This window comes from Pan paniscus, chromosome 3 (genome assembly GCF_029289425.2).
Source record: "Pan paniscus chromosome 3, NHGRI_mPanPan1-v2.0_pri, whole genome shotgun sequence".
Lineage (NCBI taxonomy): Eukaryota > Metazoa > Chordata > Mammalia > Primates > Hominidae > Pan > Pan paniscus.
In genome coordinates, this window is record NC_073252.2 from 182278444 (window position 1) to 182285041 (window position 6598).

The 6598-nt window shown below is 43.0% G+C and overlaps 1 pseudogene; it reads right to left on the minus strand.

The window, feature by feature from the left end:
- Nucleotides 1–3481: 3481 nt before the first annotated feature.
- Nucleotides 3482–4811, minus strand: LOC134730327 (H/ACA ribonucleoprotein complex subunit 1-like; annotated as a pseudogene).
- Between the last annotated feature and the right edge of the window lie 1787 nt (nt 4812–6598).

A 6598-nucleotide genomic window follows, 5' to 3' on the forward strand; every position in this document is an offset into this window, starting at 1 on the left:
TTCCAGATCAGATTCCGTTAGAAACACTATTACATAGTCCTCAGTCTTTGTGTCAAAATGGAGATGCACTGGCCTGGGCAACATAAGAAGACTCTGTCTCTACAAAAAAACAGTTTTTTTAATTAGCCAGACGTGGTGGTGGCCAGGCTGGTCTTAAACTCCTGAGCTCAAGGGATCCTCCTGCCTCAGCCTCCTGAGTAGCTGGGACTACAGACATGTGCCTCCACATCCAGCTTACATTTATCTTTAAACAAGGGTTTGACCCCTTTCCGAAATTTACTTGAGTTAAGACATGAACCGTAAGTGATACTGCAGGCTCATTTTAGACCGTCGGGCACTCTGGTCTCAGAAGCCTGGGAGGTCAAGGTTGCAGTGAGCCATGATCATGCCACTACACTCCAGCCTGGGCAACAGAGTGAGACCCTGTCTCAAAAAAAAAAAAAAAAAGTAGATGAGTCTGAATACACTAATTGCTAATCTGTGCTGTAGGCAGGTTTCTGACTGATTCATCTTTGAAAATCTTATCTACTTGTTTAAGTCAGTTGGTTTCCCCGAAACATGATACTGGTTGCCTAATACCTACAGTTGCTATTCAATATCTTTTTCTTTTTTTTTTCTCAAGAGATAGCAGAGAAAATGACCTTAGCATTTTAGGGTGGGTTTTATTTGCTCATACGTAAACATCTATATCACACATCGTTTGATGTAAAAAATGTTTGCCAAATGAAAAAGCATGCCATGCTCATGGATTGGAAGGATCAATATCGTTAAAATGGCCATACTGCCCAAAGCAATTTACAAATTCAATGCTATTCCTATCAAACTACCAATGTCATTTTTCACAGAGTTAGCAGAAGCTATTTTAAAATTCATATGGAACCAAAAAAGAGCCCAGCTAGCCAAAGCAATCCTAAGCAAAAAGAACAAAGCTGGAAGCATGACATTACTCGACTTCAAACTATACTATAAGCCTACAGTACACAAAACAGCATGGTTCTGGTGCGAACAGAGACCAGTGTAACAGCATAAAGAGCCCAGAAATAAATCCACACACCTACAGCCCTCTGATGTTTGACAAAGTCAACAAAAATAAGCATTGAGGAAAGGACTCCCTATTCAATAAATGGTGCTGGGATAACTGGCCAGTCATATGCAGAAGAATGAAATAGGACCCCTACCTTTCACTATATTAAAAAATTAACTCAAAATGGATTAATTATTTAAATGTAAACCTCAAACTATAAGAATTCAAGAAAACCTAGGAAATACCATTCTGGACATCAGCCTTGTGGAATAATTTATGACTAAGTCCTCCAAAGCAATTGCCACAAAAACAAAAATTGGTAAGTGGGACCTAATTAAAACTTTTTAGGGTGGGGTGGAGTCTCATGCTGTCTCCCAGGCTGAAGTGCAGTGGCACAATCTCAGCTCACTGCAACCTCCGCCTCCCGGGCTCAAGTGACTTGCCCCCCTACAGGTGCACACCACCATGCCTGGCTAATTTTTTTTTCTTTTTAGAGATGAGGTTTCACCATGTTGCCTAGGCAGGTTCCAGACTCCTGGGCTCAAACATTCCCCTCACCTCTGCCTTCCAAAGTGCTGGGATTACAGGCATGAGCCACCATGCCCAGCCAGGACCTAACTAAAGAGCTTCTGCACAGCAAGAGAAACTATCAACAAAGTAAACAGACAACCTACAGAGTGGGAGAAAATATTCACAAACTATGCATCTGATGAAGGTCTAATATCCAAATCTATAGGGAACTAAATTCAACAAGCAAAAAGCAACCCCATTAAAAAGGAGGCGAAAGACATGCAGAGACACTTCTCAAAAGAAAATATACAAGAAGTCAACAAACATGGAAATGCTCAATATCACTAGCCATCAGAAATATGCAAATCCAAACTACAGTGAGATACCATCTCACACCAGTCACAATGACTATTATTAAAAAGTCAAAAAATAGGCCTGGTGCAGTGGCTCACGCCTGTAATCCCAGCACTTCGGGAGGCGGAGGCGGGCGGATCCTGAGGTCAGGAGATTGAGACCATCCTGGCTAACACAGTGAAACCACGTCTCTACTAAAAATACAAAATATTAGCCAGGCGTGGTGGCACGCACCTGTAGTCCCAGCTACTTGGGAGGCTGATGCAGGAGAATCGCTTGAACCCGGGAGGCGGAGGTTGCAGTGAGCCAAGATCGTGCCACTGCACTCCAGCCTGGGTGACAGAGCAGGACTCCGTCTCAAAAAAAAAAAAAAAAAAAAAAAGTCTAAAAATAACAGAGGCTGATGAGGCTGAGGAGAAAGGGGAACACTTATGCACTGCTGGCAGGAATGGCAAATTAGTTCAGCCACTGTGGAAAGCTGTTTTCAGACTTTCCAAAGAACTCAAAACAGAACTACCATTTGCCTCAGCAATCCCATTACTGCATAAATATATCCAAAGGAAAATAAACTATTCTGCCAAAAAGACACATGCACTGGTATGTTCATCGCAGCACTATTCACAATAGCAAAGACATGAAATCAACCTAAATGCCCATCAACAGTGGACTGGGAAAAGAAAATGTGGCACATATACACCATGGAATACTATGCAACCATAAAAAGAAAGAATCATGTCCTCTGTAGCAACATGGGTGCAGCTAGAAGACACCACCCTAAGTGAACTAACACAGGGAGAGAAAACCAAATACTGCATGTTCTCACTTATGCGTGGGTACTCATGGACATAAAGTTAGCAACAATAGACACCAGGGACTACTAGAGGGGAAGGGAGGGAGAGGGGGACAGCGGTTAAAAACCTATCGGTTGCTATGCCCACTACCTGGGCGATGGGATCATTCATACCCCAACTCTCAGCATCACACAATACACCAGTGTAATAAATCTGCATAGGTACCCTCCCGAATCTAAAATAAACATTGAAATTAATTAATTTTTTTTTTCTTTTTGAGACGGAGTCTTGCTCTTGTCGCCCAGGCTAGAGTGCAATGGCATGATCTCGGCTCACTGCAACCTCTACCTCCCAGATTCAAGCGATTCTCCTGCCTCACCCTCCTGAGCAGCTGGGATTACAGGCGCCTGCCACCACGCCCGGCTAATTTTTGTATTTTTAGTAGAGACGGGGTATGCCATATTGGCCAGGCTGGTCTTGAACTCCTGACCTCGTGATCTGCCTGCTTCAGCCTCCCAAAGTGCTGGGATTACAGGTGTGAGCCACTGGGCCCAGCCAAAATTAATTAAAATTTTAATTTCATCTTATTAAAAAACAAAGATAAATTTACTCCTTTCCATTTTCAATATGCATTATACTGACATACATACTGTATTCTATGGTGAATTATATTGATTGAATTTCACATCTTAAACTAACACTGAGTTACCGTGAAAAACTCCATTGGATCATAATGTAGTATGTTTTTAATATATTTTAATACAATTTGCAAAAATTCTGTTTTAAAATTACAACTATGTTCCATAAATAAATATGTAAAAAATAAAAAATGTTTGTATTATTCAAGTGAAGATTATAGAGATCTTTTTTTTAAGGGAATAAAACACTTTATTTTAAAAATTCAGGCCCGGTGCAGTGGCTCACGCCTGTAATCCCAGCAATTTGGGAGGCCGAGGCGGGTGGATCACGAGGTCAGGGGTTTGAGACCAGCCTGACCAACATGGTGAAACCCCGTCTCTACTAAAAATATAAAAATTAGCTGGGCGTGGTGGCGGGTGCCTGTAATCCCAGCTACTCAGGAGGCTGAGGCAGGAGAATTGCTTGAACCCAGGAGGCGGAAGTTGCAGTGAGCTGAGATCGCGCCACTGCACTCCAGCCTGGGAGACAGAGCGAGACCTTGTCTCAAAAAATAACAAAATAATTAAAAAATAAAAATATAATAAATAAAAATTCAAATATGCTTCTAATGAAAACTCCCGTCCATTCATTAAGCACCCACAGAGTGCCGGGCACTGTACAAAACATTAGAAAGACCTGTTCAGGCTCTTTAGAGCAAAATTCACTATTCCGTGGCACTTGGCATGATGCTGACATTTTAGATCCATTGTCATAAAATGACCAAGATCTTCAAGACTTGCTCGAGAAACAAGTTTCCAATCCATAGTAGAAAGAGATCATGCAGGTTAATGCAGAAGGCAACTGGTGATGTCTGTCAACTGTCACTTAACGTCCTCTCCCTCTGAAGCCCCCACCTCCTCTTCCTCCTCTGAAACCACCACCTCTGCCACCACCTCTGCCACCTCCCCTTCTTCCTCCTCGGCCTCCCCTGCCACCACGTCTTGGAGGTCCTTTCTCACCTGGAGGCCGGGATAAAAACCTCTGCAGTGGCAGCAGCTCATATGGGTCTATATAAAACTTCTAGAGTTTTTTATAGGATGAAGCCTTCCCGTTTTCTGACATTTTAACGGAAAAATAAAAATCTCTAAGTTGTCCAAATATTTCATCCGCTTTTCCAATTTGTTCTTTGTTTTCTAAGTAAACAGGAGCATTGAACTAAGACACCTTATTTTCGTCTGCAGTACGTTTACAAACTATGTCCTCTTCACAGGGATGCGGGAACTCTCCTAATAAGACGACACATTCCAGAGGTCCTTGGCCTCGGCCTGTGTTAAAGCCTCCGTGGCCACCCCCTCGTCCAAATCCTCCCTGTCGCCACCTCTGATATTTCCACCGCCTCCACCTCAGAAGCGGTTGCTGCTGCTGCCGCGGTTGAAACCGCCACCTCCACCACCTCGGTCAAAGCCTCCACGACCTCCGCCTGGAAAAGACGTTCTCTGTCTTCCCAGCGCCATGTGCACCTCTGGCCCTGCTCTTGAACACACACCCCTGGAGATCTTTTTGAACATATACTTAGTCTCAACTAGCTTTAAATTCAGAAGTAGCAACTCCATAGCAATTCAACTTATTTCTACCTTATTAATCATACTGGTCACCTCGAAGAAGCTTCATTGCTATCATCCAGTTTAGACTGGAATGTCATAAATCTCTAGACTGAGTAGCATAATAGTCACTATTCAAATAAAATCAAATTTTGTAATGTTATGACACCTCCAAATACAAAAAGCAAACCCATGGATGTTAGGTTAAGGTATACAGACAAGTATTCCTACTTACTATTTTTTAGGGCAGACATATCCCAGCCAGGATGATTGCAAAATGAAATGGAAATCACATGGTGTAAGGGGACTTGGGACTCACACAGACTGAATTTTCATTCCAACTCTTACATATACGAGCTGCGTGACTCTGGGTAGATTGCATATTCTCCTAGAGTTTCAGTTTCCTCGTTTGTACAACGGATGTTAACACTTACGTGTAAGGCCGGGCGCGGTGGCTCACGCCTGTAATCCCAGCACTTAGGGAGGCCGAGGCGGGTGGATCACGAGGTCAGGAGATCGAGACCATGGTGAAACCCCGTCTCTACTAAAACCACAAAAAAAAATTAGCTGGGAGTGGTGGCGGGCGCCTGTAGTCCCAGCTACTCAGGAGGCTGAGGCAGGAGAATGGCGTGAACCCGGGAGGCGGAGCTTGCAGTGAGCCGAGATCGCGCCACTGCACAACAGCCTGGGCAACAGAGCAGGACTCCATCTCATAAAAAAAAAAAAAAAAAAAACACCCTTACGTGTTATGGCTGACGTGGGGATAAAAGAGAACCAATACGGATGCATGGGCACGGCCCAGTCCACAGAGCAGCTGGCATCAACAAATGGAAGCCCCCTTCCCATCTTGTCTTTACTTGCACTACAAAACTGTGAATATGTGGGTATAAAAAGTAGTCTTATAAGAGACAGAATTGGAAACTTTTGCAAAAAGAGGTTGAGAGAGTGTCACATCTTGTGGCATGAGGAGTTGTTGGCATACACTTGAGCTTTGTGCTGTGAGATATTCGTGGAACTTCAATAGCTTTAAGAGAACAGTTTAGATGTCATCTTATTAACCTACCATAAAACTTCCTCTTGTTTTCAGAGATTTCTGGACAATACCTTTTACAGCTCTAATAGTGCACTTCTCTCCCTATTGTGTGGACTATTCTAATAGATACAAAGTGGTATTTCACCAGCAGATGCTACTGCAGTTTATATGATGATTTCAAACTGAGAATCCCTTTAAGGTTATGCAGTAGGTTTTTTTGGAAATAGGATGAAAGCCCTTAAGTCTAAAATCCTATGAAATAGGTTTACAGCATATAATTCTTTGTTGCAATGTCTATCATACTATCTTACATCCACATACGTATTGATTTCCTAATACATATGTATGAGAGTGAAAGTTATTGAGGGCAGAGACTGTGCCATATATTCCCTGCACCCCTGGTGCCTATCTCAGCACATGATATACAGTAGATGCTCAATAAATACTTTAACTTAAAAAATGCACGGGCTGGACACAGTAGCTCAGGCCTGTAATCCAAGCACTTTGGGAGGCTGAGGCAGGTGGATCATGAGGTCAGGAGATCGAGACCATCCTGGCTAACATGGTGAAACCCCATCTGTATTAAAAATACAAAAAATTAGCCAGGCATGGTGGCAGGTGCCTGTAATCCCAGCTACTTGTGGGCTGAGGCAGGAGAATTGCTTGA